This window comes from Camelus dromedarius, chromosome X (genome assembly GCF_036321535.1).
Source record: "Camelus dromedarius isolate mCamDro1 chromosome X, mCamDro1.pat, whole genome shotgun sequence".
Taxonomy (NCBI): domain Eukaryota; kingdom Metazoa; phylum Chordata; class Mammalia; order Artiodactyla; family Camelidae; genus Camelus; species Camelus dromedarius.
In genome coordinates, this window is record NC_087472.1 from 3011136 (window position 1) to 3028520 (window position 17385).

The following is a 17385-nucleotide window of genomic DNA, read 5'->3' on the forward strand; positions in this document are numbered from 1 at the left end:
CTGTGGAGATCTCCTCACTGGAATTTTGTCCTGCAAGTTCTAGCCACCTAGTATCCCTAGACTCCCAGCTCCATCTCCTCAACTCAAGGAGATGGCCAGGCTGCTCCATTGTACACTGTAGTGTACAACCTTTCCCTAGGCAGTAAGCCTGAGCAATCTTAGGGCTCACCTCACTTGTTTTTCATCTCTCAGAGAACACTATTCTTTCCCTGTTGTCCAATAAACTGAAAATCATTGTTTCATGTATGTTGTCTATCAGTTGTTTGAGGTAGATGTATAAATTTAGTCCCTGTTACTCCATCATGGCCAGAATCAGAAGTCCTATAATCCAAATTTAAAACCTTAATTAGCCACATATGAAAAATATCCCAGTATTTCAACTTATTCAAATTAAAACCAAATTGAAAGACTGTGGGACACACATATATGTTGATATAGACATACATACAAACAACTGGGAGTATATACAGCAAAACAGCAACAATATTCTTCTCTTGCTTATAGAAATATAAGTGACTTTAAAATTCTCTTTTATTTATGCTTTCAATGTTTGTAACCCTTCTAAGGCATATAAGAATTATTACAAAAACAAAATACTGTAAATATTTAAAAATATGTTCAGACTAACAAAAATAAACACTCATTATCTAGATGTTTTCTTTGTAATATTGATTAAATTTTTGCTGGATTCTTTTCAGCCCCTGGCATGATTATGTGACTGTAAAGAAATAAAACAAACAAAAAAAAACCTTTGAAATCCAATTAGTAGGCTATGTGTAGTCATCCAATTTCTCTCAGACTTTCAAATGCACTCCTTCACAGGTAAGAATTTATCTTATTTTTAAAACAATCCCTTATGGAAAAAATACTTTAAAGGGGAAATTATATTTTTATTTAAGTCATATTCCCAATGACATAATATTGAATCCAATATTTATAGGAAGGACTGTATGTAGGAAATACTGGCAGGAGGAATTATCATGATTACTTTCATTATTATAAGCGCTGTTTATAAGCCCTTGTCAAAACTTGTTTATATGTCTCCTGAAACACTTTGTAATAAACAAATGGTTATTTAAAATATTTTTCAGTCATTAATGCCATCTGAATCACAAGTGAAAATGTACTTTTTAAAAACACTGATTTTCATAGGAATAAAGCAATATTTTCATAACAGCGACCCACATTGACTTTAATGGACAATTATTCAACACATAGCTTCTAAGTTAATACATGCTTATCTTTCAAAAACTGAACACCATGTAAAAAGAACTGTGATTTTTAATTTTTGTTAATACTTCTCTGCTGTAGACAATACATGCTTGGTTGTTGTCTGTATCTTTCATACTTCTTTTCTACATTGATAATTTTTCCATTGTAACATTTTTATTCACACACTGTCCTAATAAAGCCATGAATGTTCTCTCTGATAGTGATATGACACCACATTCTTGTGCCTCAGGAATTTTCTTACAGCTGTATTGTTTGTTCTTTGTTTTTTTTTTTTTTTTTTGAAACTTGTTAATCCCTGATTTTTACAAAACGGTTTTGTTCCAGAGATGTTTCTGTTGATTTTCAGTTACAAAAAGAGTGCACATAATTTACTTTCAGTGGACTAATCTTCTACTATTTTTATTATCTCTTTAAAAATATAGGTTCACATTCTCCAAAATAGAAAAAATGGAAATAATAAACACCAGTATGTTTACCAATAGGTTTTAAAAAATCTACCCTGTTTCATATTTAACCAGAATTTTCCCCTTGCAAAATAGTAACTATTCCTTAGTTTTGCATATTATCACCTTGTCCCTTTACATGTCTTTGTTGTAGATCTACATGATTTTCTGGTTATTCCAAACTTTTAAACAATTACACATTACTACTACATCACAAGACATTTATTTATGATTTATAATATGTGTTCTGTCATCTTTACCCTTTCTGAAAACTCATATAACATATACCCCTTGCTCTATATCTACAATTTCTTATACTTTAACACTGTCCAAAGTCATTCCTTCTCAACAATTTTAAAAATATAATTGGCCTTCAGTTTCTCTGATCTTTTCAAAGAAAAAGCTTATGTGCCCAAAGATATTAATTATTATTCTCCTAATTTCACTTTCATTGATTTCTGCTTTTACCTATATAGCTCCCATCCTTCTGTTACCTAGGATTTCATTTACATTTCTTTCTATAGTTTTTTACAGTGGAAGCTTAGATTATTGATTTCAGTTCTGTCTTGCTTTCTAATCTAAGCATTTAATGACATAAATTTCTCTCTATTACTACATTAGCTGAGTCCCATAAATTCTAACATGTTGTATTTTAATTTTAATTCACTTCAAAATATTTTCTAATTCCTCTCAATAATTTATTGTGAAACATGAGTCAAAATATGTTTAATCTCCAAATATTTGGGGAATTTGCAAATATCTCTTATTGTATTCTTTAATTCCATTATGAGTAAAGAATATACTTTGCATGATGTAAATTCTCTTACATTTATTAAGGGTTGTTTTATGGCCTATCTTGGTGAATATTCCATGTGTACTTGTAAATAATATATATTCTTCTGTTGTGTGGAGTGTTCTGCAAATGCCAATTGAATGAAGTTGGTTGATAGTGCTATCTGGGTCCTTCAATATCCTTACAGATTTTCTGTCCACCTTTTCTATTATTTACTCAGAGATGAGTGTCACAGTCTCCAAATATAATTATAGATTTGACTCTTTGTCCTTTTAGATCTGTCAGTTTTTATTTCATGTATTTTGAAGCTCTGCTTTTAGGTGCATACACACTTAGGATTGTTATGCCTTCTTGATGAATCCTTATGTAATGTTATGTAATGTACCAGTTTATCCATGATAATTTTTCTTCTAATGGAATCAATGTATTCCAATATCAAAGTAGTCATTCTAATTTTTTTTAATATTTTAAAATTATTACATAGTAAAATTATCTTTTTATTTCAGCACACAGTTAAAGTTCATATAGATTCATGTAACCAAAACTACAGTTAGGATTCAAAATAGTTTCATTACTGTCCTCAAACACACACACACTCCCTTGTGCTATTTCTTTATAGTATTACTCTCCTCCCACACTTAACTTTGACAACCAACTGTCCTCCATCACTGTACCTTTGTCTTATATCATGTAAATGGAAGAATAGAGTAAGTTTTTGAGTCAATTTCACTCAGGAAAATGCTTTTGAGATTCATTCAAATGGTTGTATTCAAGTTGTTGTGTGCATCAATAGTTCACTCCTTTTATTGCTCAGTGGTAGTCCATTACAGGGATGTGCCAGTTTGTTTTTCCATTCAACCAAGTAAGGACACTTGCTTTGTTCCTAGATTTTGGCAAATATGAATGGAACTCCTATAAATATTCATATGTAGGTTTTTGTATGAATGTAGGTTTTTCTTTTTAAATTTTTAAAAAATCTTCTATGAACGTTAAGTTTTTATTTATCCCAAAAGTGGCTCTGCTGAGTCATATGCTAAGTCTATATTTATTTTAAAAAATTCAATAATTTTCCACAGAGCTGTATAATTTTATATTCCTACCACTTATGTAGGAGAGATCAAGTTGTTCTTTATCCTTGGTAGCACTTAGTAATGTCATTTTTAAAAAATTTTAGTCTTTCTCAAACATGTATTGTATCTCATCATGGTTTTATTTTTCATTTCTCTTATGGCTAATGATATAGAGCAACTTTTCATGTGCTTATTTGTCCATATTTCCACTTTGCTGGGGTGTCTACTGGTATCATTTGCCCATTTTCTAAATTGAGTTCTTTATTTTCTGATATTTGAGTTTTGAGGGTTATTTATATTTTCTGGCTATAAGTCCTTTATTGGATATATTATTTGCAAATACTTCTGGCTTGGCTTTTTAGTCTGTGTTCCTCAGAGCAAAGGTTTCTAACTTTGAGGAAATCCAATTTATCATTTTAAAAATTTTGTGGATCATGCTTTGTGTGTCATGTTTAAGACCACTTTGCCTAACTTCAGGTCATGAAGATTTTCTCCTATGTTTTCTTTAACATTTTTATATTTTCATTTACCCGTTAGACTTATTATATATTTGTATAAGTTATGAGGTTTAGATATTCATTTTTAACATAAGGTTGTCCAGTTGGTCCAATACAACTTATTGAAAAGACAAAATTTCTTAATTAAATTGTTTAATTTTTTATGAGGGCTCCATGGGAGGTGCCAAGATGGCAGAGTAGAGGGACTCACAGCAAGCCTTCTACTACAAATACACCAAGAATTACATCTACAAACCCACTGAATCACACAGATCACGTACTGAACTCTGTCAGAGCTCTTGCTTTGAAATACAGGAGGATTCTCACAAAATACAGTAAGACGAAAAAAGAAAAAAAATCAGTGCAAGACTGGTCCTCAGGGAGGGAACAGCATAGGAAGAAAGGCACCCTCACGTTGGGATGCCCCCTCAACAGCCAGGAGGTCAGCAGGGACAGAATTGGAGCTTCCAAGGCTCAGAGGAGAAAGTGACAGCCATTTGGCAGACAGAACTAAGGGAAACTGGCATGGAGGCTACCTGTGATTCCTAGCCCTAGATGCGAGCCAGCAGGGACAAGCCAGGACTGGCTGCTAGAGATCGGTAAGGAGTCTGGGCAAAGAGCTGGGGCCCACTGAACAGAGGCAGACTCAGGGGACTGAAGGCGGTGTGAGCTCTGGCTGGGTGTGTGTGTGGAATAAAATAGCCTGGGACCCTCATAAAAAAGCACCACTGCTGGTGTGCATGGGATGAGGGGCCCAATGCAGCCACGCCATAGACACTGTCTCTGCTTGGCTCCATTGTTGGTCTGTTCTTACCAGAAGAGAGGTGGGGCTTGGCTTGGTCATAGCCATCACTGCTGTGTGCAGGCAGGGCTGAAAGCTGAAAGCTGAATTCATACTCAGTAGCCCTGCAACTTCACAGGTGGGACTGAGATTTGTTTACAGCCCCAGGAAGAGAGGACACCAGAGCGAGTAGCTGACATTCTCACAGCTAAGGTGGGGACAAAGGCAGTGTAAACAAAAAGTACTTTGCAAGGAAACCATAAGCAAAACAAAATGACAACCTATGGAATGGGAGAAAATTTTTGCAAATGAAACCGACAAAGGCTTGATCTCCAGAATATATAAGCAGCTCATACGACTTAATAAGAAAAAAACAACCCAATCCAAAAATGGGCAGAGACCTAAACAAGCAATTCTCCAAGAAAGAAATGTAAATGACCAATAGGCACATGAAAAAATGCTCAGTATCACTAATTATCAGAGAAATGCAAATCAAAACTACAATGAGGTATCACCTCACACCAGTCAGAAGGGCCATCATTCAAAAGTCCACAAATGACAAATGCTGGAGAGGCTGTGGAGAAAAGGGAACCCTCCTACACTGCTGGTGGGAATGCAGTTTGGTGCAGCCACTGTGGAAAACAGTATGGAGATTCCTCAAAAGACTAGGAATAGACTTAACATATGATTCAGTAATCCCACTCCTGGGCATATATTCAGAAGGAACCCTACTTCAAAATGACACCTCTACCCCAATGTTCATAGCAGCACTATGTACAATAGCCAAAACATGGAAAAAACCTAAATGTCCATCAACAGATGACTGGATAAAGAAGCGGTACATTTATATAATGGAATACTATTCAGCCATAAAAATGACAACATAACGCTATTTGCAGCAACATGGATGTCCCTGGAGAATGTCATTCTAAATGAAGTAAGCCAGAAAGAGAAAGAAAAATACCATATGATATCACTTATATGTGGAATCTAAAAAAAAAAAAACCTGAACATAAATACAAAACAGAAACAGACTCATAGACATAGAATACAAACTTGTGGTTGCCAAGGGGGTGGGAAGGGACAGACTGGGATTTCAAAATTTGTAGATACTGACAGGCATATGCAGAACAAATAAACAAGATTATACTGTATAGCACAGGGAAATATATACAAGATCTTGTGGTAGCTCACAGAGAAAAAAATGTGACAATGAATATATGTATGTTCAAGTATAACTGAAAAATTGTGCTCTACACTGGAATTTGACACAATATTGTAAAATGACTATAACTCAATAAAAATGTTTTAAAAAATAAAAAATAAAATAAAATCTTATTGAGGTAGCGACTACTACAAAAAAATGTAAAAAAAAAAACAAGAAATAAAAACAAACAAAAAGACACCTGCACCCCAATGTTCATAGCAGCACTGTTTACAGTAGCCAAGACATGGAAACAACCTAAATGTCCATCGACAGATGACTGGACAAAGAAGTGGTGGTATATTTATATAATGGAGTACACTCAGCCATAGAAATGAATAAAATAATGCCATTTGCAGCAACATGGATGGAACTGGAGACTATCATTCTAAGTGAAATAAGCCAGAAAGAGAGAAAAATACTATATGATATCACTTATATGTGGAATCTAAAAAAAAAAAAAAAGACAAATGAACTCATTTACAAAACAAAAACAGACTCACAGACATAGAAAACAAACTTATCATTAATATATATATTATAGATAAACAAGTTCATACTGTATAGCACAGGGAACTATATTCAATATCTTATAGTAACTTATGGTGAAAAAGAATATAAAAAACGAATTTATGTATGTTCATGTATGACTGAAACATTATACTGCATACCAGAAATTGACACAATATTGTAAACTGACTATATACTTCAATAAAAATACATATATACAAAAAATAAAAATAAGAACGGTAAAAAAAACTTGGATAACTGTTTTAACAGACACTTCACCAAAGAAGATATGCAGATCACAAACAAGCATATGAGAAAATGCACATCATTGGTCATTAGGAAAATGCCAAGTAAACCATAATAATACACCATTACATACCTGTTAGCATGACTAAGAATCTCACATCCTGGGAAACTCCTCAGTCCCAAACAAATCTAAATGTTTGGTCACCACAAATCACATTTATATAAAATTCTATTAAATGCAAACCAATCTATAGTGACAGGAGTTGCCTGGAATTGAAGAGGGGGAGGTAAAGAAGGAAGGGCACGGGAAACTTTTGAGTGTGATGGATATGTTCATTATCTTGCTTGTGGTGATACTTTCCAGGGGCACATATATAAGTGCCCAAATGCATAAAATTGTATGCTTTCTACATGTTCAGTTTATCATATGTTAATTATACCTCATAGGTCTGTTAAAAAAATAAGAACACTCATTATATTATCTATTCATTATAGGCTAGACCATTATCTTTTTTATTTGAGGGGAGGTAAATTATCCACAAATGAGAAAAATCTGTAGTCTATAATTGTTGGTTAAAATTTCATGCATGTCCACTAGGTCAAGCTAGTATGCCTTTCCCCACCATTCATGAAACTGGTCCTTCACAGTCTAGCTGGATTTGATAACTCTCTCTCCTGACTCTCAATTAGCATATTTTTGCTATCACTGTTGTAACATTTATCCTAATATGACTTGATTGTGGAGATTTTACACTGTATTTTGAGGGAGCAAGAGAAGATTTCTTGCTTAGTATCAGAAGTACCTATTAAGAAAACCCCTTATCAGCAGCCTGTTGATAGGAGTAGTGCTTCTGGCTGTAAATATACCCTGCGGAGGTAACTAACATAACAAGGGACATCTCCAACTGAATAAAGAAGAAAAAGATTTCTTGTAATGAGTTGTAATGGAAAAGAAACTGAAAAAATAGTTCTGTATGTATGTGTATGTATAGCTGAATTGCTTTGCAGTACACCTGTAACTAACCTTGTAAATTGACTACACTTCAATAAAAAATAAGAATTAAAAAAAAGAAGAAGAAAGAAAAACAGTGTCTCACAGGAGGCACTAAGCCTGGGTAGGCTGAAACTCAGGACTGCTATGAAGAGGGATTTAATAGGATCTGGTGCTACAGTCTTCAACTGAGAATTATCTAGTGCTGATTCTCTTCTCCATCCACCTAAATTCTGGCATCCCCAAGGAGCCAGGATAAGTGTGGATACTGCACGTTTCCTTGTCAAGGTCTAACCCACAGGGTGATGCAAAGAGAATCCTGCCCAATGGAAACCAAAGTTCAAGGCCCCATGGAGACATCTCTTTTCCTGAAAAGAATTATGCTATTTGCAGTCTGGTAATATACACTTGAGTCTGGTGCTTAGCCCCTGAGACCAGGGACCAGGAAGAGGCTAGTACCTGGCAACAGCCCAGGTAAGTTTGATATGAGGGATTGTTGCCTCTGAAAGCCCACTCAGCTGTACTCACTAGTCTTTTTGCTGACCTCCTCACAGTTCACGGTGGTTGGAATTAACTGGAAAACACCGCATGATTGTATTTGACAAGCTGTATTCACAGCTGCACCATTTCTTCAGGTTTAAATTTTCCTATATGAACTTTCCCCCTGCCATGCTGGATCTGACAAAGCTTTGTGGATGAAGCTTCTCCTCCAGTATTACAGGCTTCTAGGGGCTAAATTATAATCATGAATATTGTCATGGGAAGTTCTAATAACAATTTTCATAGTGATATTATAATACTTAATCATAATAGCAATTGTTAACAGTGATTTTAGGCACAGGAAGCACACAATCACATCTATGATAATGAATCAATCTTGAAAAAGGTTGAAAAGGAGAGTTGTAAGGAAGGTATGGGAGCAGCTGGAGAGTTCAGTGACAGACATTTACTAAAGCCTACTTGGTGCTGGGGGTCTGTGACGAATGCATGGAAGTGCAAGATTCAGTGCCTGCTACTGAAGTGCCAGTTTAGCAGAGGAGGCAAACATAGCTACCAATATTAATTTTCTGCTTGACAAAACTAGAGAATAGATTCCTGGGTCATTGCCTACTTCTCCAGGATGCTGAAAGGAAATAGTAAAGGGCCAAGCAGAGTGCTTTGTTCATGGTGAGTATTCACTAGTAATGAGCATTCTTTCTTTCTCTGTTACTCTCCCTCTCACCTAATTCACAGACACCCAAGAGTTTGTCCCAGGAAAGAATGTTACTGAAAGTCAGAGGAAGCCTCAGAGCAGGTTGAATCACTTGGCAGTCATGCTGGGCAATTCCAGTTCCCAACCTTATGCCAGGCACTGTCAAAGCAGTGGGGTAAGCAGGAAGGCTGTGCTCTCTGCATGCAGATGGCTGAAGAGAAGTAGAAAAAAAAATTGACCATTATGAAAGGAAGTATAAAATGAATGGAGGGGTTTAGTAATTTTATGAGTTGTTCTCAAGGATTCAGTTAAATGGACTACATCAGATGCATTCCTGTAACACTGCGCATGAGATTGACTCCTGCTTTGCCATAGCCAGAACTGGTCTTTCCAAAAGGTTCATAAGACTACAGTCAGTGAAAAGGGCAGTTTGATATGGAGGGTAGGAATTTTCTCTCTCTACTGTATTGAATATATGAAAGTTGCAAAGAGAATAGATCTTAAGTCTTCATCACACACAAAAAACTGTAACTATGGTGATAACTTACTGTGGTTATCATTTCACAATGTATACATATATCAAATCATTAAGCTGTTTACCAAAAATTAATACAATGTTATGTGTCAATTATATCTCAATTTAAAAAGATTAAATGGAATCATTAATACCTTGATACTCTGGGACATGGGCTGATTTGGGAGTCACTGGATGTCTACTTCTTCATCTCCAGTGAGAAGCATGGCAGCTTCAAAGCCTTTTCTTCTTGTAAGATCATATGGGGCCACAGATAAATCCTGGGAGAACAGCTACCTCACCAACTCAAGTTTTCTCTGCAAGATTCCTTTCCAGCCTCTAACAGCATTCATCATAACTACCCTTCATTCTGCCAGATGAGACCAAGCTTGCTAGAATTCCAGTCTTCTTTTTTCACACAGGATGGATACTTTCCTTTTATCAGTTATCAAAGTTACTTGCTAAGATTCAGGCAGCAAAGGATTCTTGGGAGGGTGTACGCTCACCAATAGTCTGCTTAGCAACATGCCACAAATATGGAAGCTTCCCAAGTGAGTAGGGGCTCTGTGGGACTTTAATGTCTAAATGAAATACTTTTGATCCTATCCTTAGATTCAGATGTTCTCTAGTCAAACCCTTAGAGTAAAATTGTCAAAGCTGGTGGGAAGCGGGGGTGGGGAGGGGTGATTAGAGATCATCTAGTTCAATCTCATCATTGGAAAAATGGGCAATAGAATGTTCAGAGTAATAAATGACCCTCCCAGGGTCATAGAGCAAGTTGGTGACAGTGCCAGACCAGGACTGGATCTCCTTCCCTCCCCATCTCAGCCCAAGGCTCTTCATGCATCTCTCTGCCCAACCCTGAAGATTATTTCGAGCTGCAGTTTTTACTTCTGGGCTCCTCCATTTACTACATAAGCTTTAAGCTTCACCCATGGTATATGATAAGATTGTAAAATTCATACAAATCATCTTTAAGGACCCTCTGATGATATTTAGATGGAGGAGGTCTTGTGGCTTGGATGCCACTCAGATGAGTTGGCTGCACATGTGTAGCTGTGAGGACGATGAGAGAAACAAACCTATATCTTGATAATAGGAATGGGATTGCAGACTGAGGTAAAAAAGGCAAATTAACCCTTCTGTTAGCCTTCTGAGCCCATAGCTCAGAACCTCCTTGTGACCTGCTGAGTAACAAGCAGAGTTAGAGAATAGAGTGGCAGAGAATAGAAGTGTATCACTCAAGGTTCTGAGTTGCCAGAAACCAAATCTCACTCAGGATTATATAAGCACATAAAGAATTAGCTAAATGGAATTGGGTAACCCATATACTCTTGGGTAAATGCTAGTGAACTAGACATGGAAACTTCCTGGATAAGAACAAGGCCCCAGTTGAGTTGGAGAAGGCACCCATGTGACTCTCTACCATATAGGGGCACAAAAACTGCAGCTTGCACCACTGATGCAAGGCATGGAATGCTGATACCCAGAACCATGATGCAACTTCTGTTTCAGGAAACAGGTGGTGCTAGCTCTGTTGCCTCTATCTCCAACCAAGGGGATTCTGCACAGTTACTGGTTCTTCCCATCTCTAGCCTTAGACTGAGTCAAGGCAGCCAGGGTGAATGAATTAAAGTTTGTCAGTTTGACTTTTTAATATTTACCTTTTATCACACACACACGTAGACATCTGTTTTTTCTCTTATTGAAAATAATGCTATTCAGCACCATTACAACTGAAAATACATCCAACCTTATCCCCAAAGGCAGAAATCCAAAGGCTCATCAGTTCCCGCAACCAGTTCTAAGCCTAGGCTCTCTAGGTGGTATCCATTTCTCTCTCTCTCCCAGTCAGTATCCTGTATTAATGCTGTTATCTATGGACTAAATTTTAGACATAACCATTCCCCAACACTCCCCATATGTATGTTAGTGTCCAAGTAGAATGCAGGAATCATACCATTTTTTTTTTAAACAGAGAGAATGTAATATAAAAATTGTTAATCAGGCATAACTATTAATTAAGTAACTGAAAGCGTAGGAAGAAGGCTCTAAACTATCATGTAGGTAATGACTACATGTAGTAAGTCTGGTGGAACAGAGAAGAGGTTGAAATTATTGAAACTTAGAAACTTACAGGAGGAGCCTCTTGTTGCCAAAAGTCAGGCCTCTGAGGAGGAAGCTCCATCTGGCTGGTTCTGCTGTCTCTGAGCTCACAGGAAACACCTGGGGCTGGGAGCTAGACTTCTAGGAAGCTGCACTGGCAGCTGATGCTGATGCCTCTGAGCTCAGAAGAGGGGCTCAAAGTCACACTTCTCAGGGAGAGGTTCCAGGAGACTGATTATGGTGTCTCTAGGTCGGCAGGATGATGCTGGTTTTGCAAGTGTTTGAAATGCTGTAAACTGGATTCAACTGTTACTATAGGAAGAAATTGCTGCCATCAGGGAGAGAAGTGTTGTTGAAGTGATATGCAAAGGAGCAGGTATCAGAAAAGAAATTCATAGGATGCAAGGCAGAAAGGAGTAAGTTCCATTTTCTTCTTAGATTCTCAGTCCCAGCATCACAGAGCAGAGCATAGGAGGGTGAATGTGGAGTTGAGAGATAATTACTTAATATCTGCCATAGTCTACCCGTTTGGCTACTCATCATCCATACATACCCTTCTACACTTTATACCATAACTCTAAACTTCCATGCAACAACAAAACAACTCTTTCTGACAAGACGCAACCATCCTTTGTATAAAAGAAGTTGTTCCCACCTCTTCAAAGTAAGGAGACACAAAGTCCTTGAAATTATTGTCTACTCCTGGAAAACAGTGACATGATCAGTCTCTGAGATATATTAATTTCTCCTTGAATTCAGTCACAATAAATTTGAACAAGATTTTATACAATGATGGAGAAAGAGAAGAGAAAGGACAAAAATTGAATAGATGCTGCTAGAGTCGGTGTTTGTACATCTGTTCATGAGACCATATTGACATTTTTACCTTCTTTCTTCCACTTCTCATTCCATATTTCCTTTGCCCTCAGCTATGACCTCACCTGGTTTAGGGTTCTTTATCTGGTAGAGCAATCCAAACCTATATTACCAAAGGGTCTGAAGCCTTAATGGTCTCGTGTTTTTTTTTTTTTTTTGCTATAATTTTCTATTAACTTTTAATTTTTGATATGAAAGTACCTTTTTTTTTAAAGCACCAGAGACTCTCCTGCGTTCCAGACATAGTGCTCACTCTTCTCATTATATAGCAGCAATCCAATTTCCCTTTGATAATCAAAATCAATCACTACAGCCTGTATAATAATCTTTTCTTTGCCTCTTGGTTCAGTAGAATGAAGGTCAGGTACTTGTCTTACCTTATATTCAATGGAACAATTGTTGTATTGTCTTGTGAAAGCATTGCTCTTTTGGAAACCAAGACTCCCAAAACAGAAATACTTTGAGTTGTGGATGCTAGTAAGCAAAACATTCGCAAATAGTTTATTAGGTGTAATTATGAGAGGACACCCCCACTTCCACCCCTTTATTCACAGACTCATGCATTCTGGCTTTGGGAGAGACAGCACCATTTACTGGTGGTAGTGGCTGAATTATGTCCCTTCAAAATTAATATGTTGAAGCCCTAATGCTTCATGTGACTGTATTGGATATAAGATCTTTAAGGAGGTGCCTAAGATTAAATGAGGACATAAGATAAATGACGACATAAGATTGAAGCCCTGATCTGATAAAACTGGTATCCCTATAAAAGAGGAAGAGACACTAGTTATCCCTCTCTCTCCACCACGTGAGGACACAGTGAGAAGGTGGCCATCTGCAAGGCAGGAAAAGAGTCTTCACCAGAAACTGAACCATTTTAGAAACTTGATCTTGTGCTTTCCAGCCTCCAGAACTGTGAAAAAATAAATTTCTGTTGTCCAAGCTACCCAGTCTATGATATTTTGCTAGTCTGGGAACACTGAGATAACTGGTCTCTGATTCAAAGTACGTACCATATTCTGCAAAACAGAGTCCCATCATTTCAGGTTGTTTTATCCCAACATTACTCTCTTTTACTATCTATTATGCCAGATACTTCTTAGTAATGAGGTGTATGGTAAAACAGTGAATTATATGGGAATGAGACTATTTTTTAAATTTACAAAAAATTTTATTGAAGTATAATTGATTTACAATGTTAGTTTCAGGTGTACAGCAAAATGATTCAGTTATACATATACACACATACATATTTTTTCTTTTCAGATTCTTTTCCATTATGTGTTATTACAAGAAATTAAATATACTTCCCTGTTCTATATAGTAGGTCCTTATTGTTTATCTATTTTATATATAGCATTGTGTGTCTGTTAGTCCCCAACCTCTAATTTATACTTCCCCTGCCCTTTCCCCTTTGGTGACCATAGTTTGTTTACTACATTTGTGAATCTGTTTTTGGTTTGTAAATACAATTTGTATCGTTTTTTTTAGATTCCACATATAAGTGATATCATATGATATTTGTCTTTCCCTGTGTGACTTACTTCATTTAGTATAATCATCTCTAGGTCCATCCATGTTGCTGCAAATGGCATTATTTCATTCTTTTTATAGCTGAGTAACATTCTATTGTATAAAAAACATACCACATCTTCTTTATCCATTCATCTGTTGATGGACATTTAGGATGTTTCCATGTCTTGGCTATTGTAAATAGTGCTGCTGTGAACATTGGGGTGCATGTGTCTTTTCAAAATATATTTTTCTCCAGATATATGCCCAAAAGTAGGATTTCTGGATCATGTGGTAAGTCAATGTTTCATTTTTTAAGGAACCTCCAAACTGTCTTCCACAGTGGCTGCACCAATTTGCATTCCCACCAGCAGTCTAGGAGGGTTCCTTTTTCAGGCATGAGACTATTGTTATACTTTTTTTTTTCAGTGAAATTATTTCTTTGATCAGAAGCAATGCCACGTTGAATACCATTATGGTGGATTAGGCAACCAATGAACTCATAAATTGCGATACTGGCAGAAATATTTCAGTTAGGGAAGGCAAACCCATATTTATATTACGTCTGCTCCAGTAGAGATGAACCTCTTCCTCCTCTGTACTGGAATAAGACCATTATAACAAGCTGCCACCAGGTAGCTGATCTACCCCAAGGAAATGTTGCTCTATCAGGGACTTAGTGTTGTTCTCTAATGTCGGCACATAAGGGGCTCAGCTGTAATGGTAGCCAGGTAAGTTGCTGAGTCCATGCATAACTTCCATCCCTGCCATCATGGCCATTTTGTTCAGGATCACTGAATAAGGATTTGTGTAACCGGGGAAGAGGCTGGCAGAAATTGACAGAATGTATCATTTTGTCTACGTAATTACTGTGGCTTCTCTGCATTGTATGACCTTTAATGAGCATTCACATGGTATGCAAACACCTTCACATTCTGTGACAATTCTTAGAGCTCTCTCATTGTCACCAATCTTCCAGTTTCTGCCCTTCCAAGTCCCTGACCATAGAGCTAAGCCATTGAGAAGTGCCTATGAATCAGAATAGATTTGTATATCTAGCCATCTTTCATTCTAGATCAAGTCAACGACCAAATGTATAGCTTGGAGCTTTGCCAACTGGGAGAATTTCCCCTTAACTACTGTCCTTCAGGGCCAACCCTGAGAGGGGCTTTAATGCAGCACATGTCCACTTCCAGAATATCACACAACCTATAAAATATGCCTGATATTTTCTCCTCAGTCAACTGATATAAGATGCCCTATTAAACCATAGATATTATTAGAGAGGAGTCAATGCAGGTGGTGTCAGTCTGAGCCACCTGTTCATGAAAATTACCTTATCTTCCAGACTTGGCTTACCTATTAGATATTGTCCCCTGATGACAATTTTCTTCTTTGCATGCTCAACTTTAAGCCTTTCTGGGTCAGATAACAACTAGTTTATCATAGAAAGTGAGCTGCAAGGTCATCTGATAGTCCATTAGTAAGTACTCATTCTATACTAAGGCCTAGAAGCAATCCAGGGGCTGTTTTTCAAAAGATAAGTTATCTTCAGAAAACAGCATAGATGTCTCCCAAATCCTGGAAATAAAGGATATGACTCTTATACTAGACTCTTATACTACTGTTTCCCAGAGATTCCATATAGCATCTCTGTTTACCACAGATATTTTAGATATCACTGAACCTGATGGATTATAAGGCCAAAATGGAAACGTAGCTTGCACTGTTTCACTGCAGCTGGCATTTGCTGCTTAGCCTTTTCATGCTCTAGTCCTCACTCAATACAAGTTACCTTATGGACTATTGAGTAAATGGTACAATTAGTATATTCAAATGTACTGTATATTATCTCAGAAATTAAAAAAATAAGGAAATCATATTGTGCCTGTCTTTCACTTGTAGGTGGTTAAAAGTGCAGGGATTGATCTTTCCTTTTGGAGAGACTATCTCAAGTTGCTCCAAATCATTGGACCTCTAGAAATTTCACTGAGGTAGTGGACCCCTGAATTTTCATGTTTTTTTCTCCTATTCTCTGGTTCACATATGTCTTACCAAGGCAATTAAAGTACATGCTATTCTCTGTACTTCCTATTCAGATTTATAATCAGCATAATGTTGTCAACATAATAAACCAGTGTATAGTATGGAATGTCCAAGCAATCAAAACATCTAGCTTCTGTATTTCGGAAGAGAGCACGAAAATTAATATCATCCTGAGGAAAGGCTGTAAAGATGTACTATTAGCTCTTCTAAGTAAAGCAAACTGTTCTGGTGGTCTTTAAAATTAGTATGGAAAAAAAAGCATTAGAAAGGTCAGTAGATAAACAACAAATGTCAGGAGTTGTGTCTCCAGTCTACATGCTATATCTGTAGTAGCAACTTAAATCGAAGTTATCATCTGATTAAGATAACAGTAATTATCAGTTATTCCCCATGATCTATCTATCTTCTGCACAGGCCAAAAAGACAAGTTTGATGGAGATTTTAAAAGTATCATTATCCTTGAATTTTGAAGCCTGTTAAATTTAACTTATATTGTAATTATACAACCTGAACAATTAAATATAGTGCTTAATTTTCAGTAATATTGGCCCCATGGCTACAAGAAATAAATTTATTTTGGGTCACCATAGTAGCCCTCTGATTCTCTATGATTGGAATTAAAAGTTTATAGCCTCGAGCTTGTCATTTTCATTCTGTACAGCTTCATTTTACTCAAAAGAAGACATAATCTTTGTAGTCATAATTATTCTCCTAACAGTCAATATGGCAGTAGTTTGGGCTCCCAAATCATGCATGTCAACAAGAATCTCATGACAATCAATCGAAGATATACATGGATTACTAACATTCCAGTTTGCATTCACTCAGAGCTCAGAATTATGTTCTATCCCAAAGACATAGCCAAACTAATCTTCAAATCCTATTTTAGAGTGTTTCCTGGAAACACTTCTGTTACTACCTTCTTTATAAATCAAGAGACAGAAATAGTACAAGTAATTTGAATAGAGAGAATTTAATATAAAGAATTATTTTCTAGGTATAAATTTGTTAACTGCATGACTTTAAGGGTAAAATGAGAGAGCTCAAAAGGATTATGCTGGTAACAACTGCAGAAAGTAACAGGGCTGGTGGAACAAAGGGAAGAGGTTGGAATTATTGAAACTTATTAAAGACATTGAAACTGAGAGGAAGGGCCTTGTGGAATTGAGGCACAGACTTCTGATAAGGGAAATTTCTTAGCTAGTGTTGGTGTCCCTGAGCTCAGAGGAGCCTGAAAAGCAGACTTCTGAAGAGTCGGCACTAACTTACCTGATTTCTCTAAGGAGAGCTCAGCGAAACTAATTCTGAAAGTGTTGGAAAAACTGCAGATGGATTAATTTGCTTCTATAGGAATGAACTTCATTTGCTTAG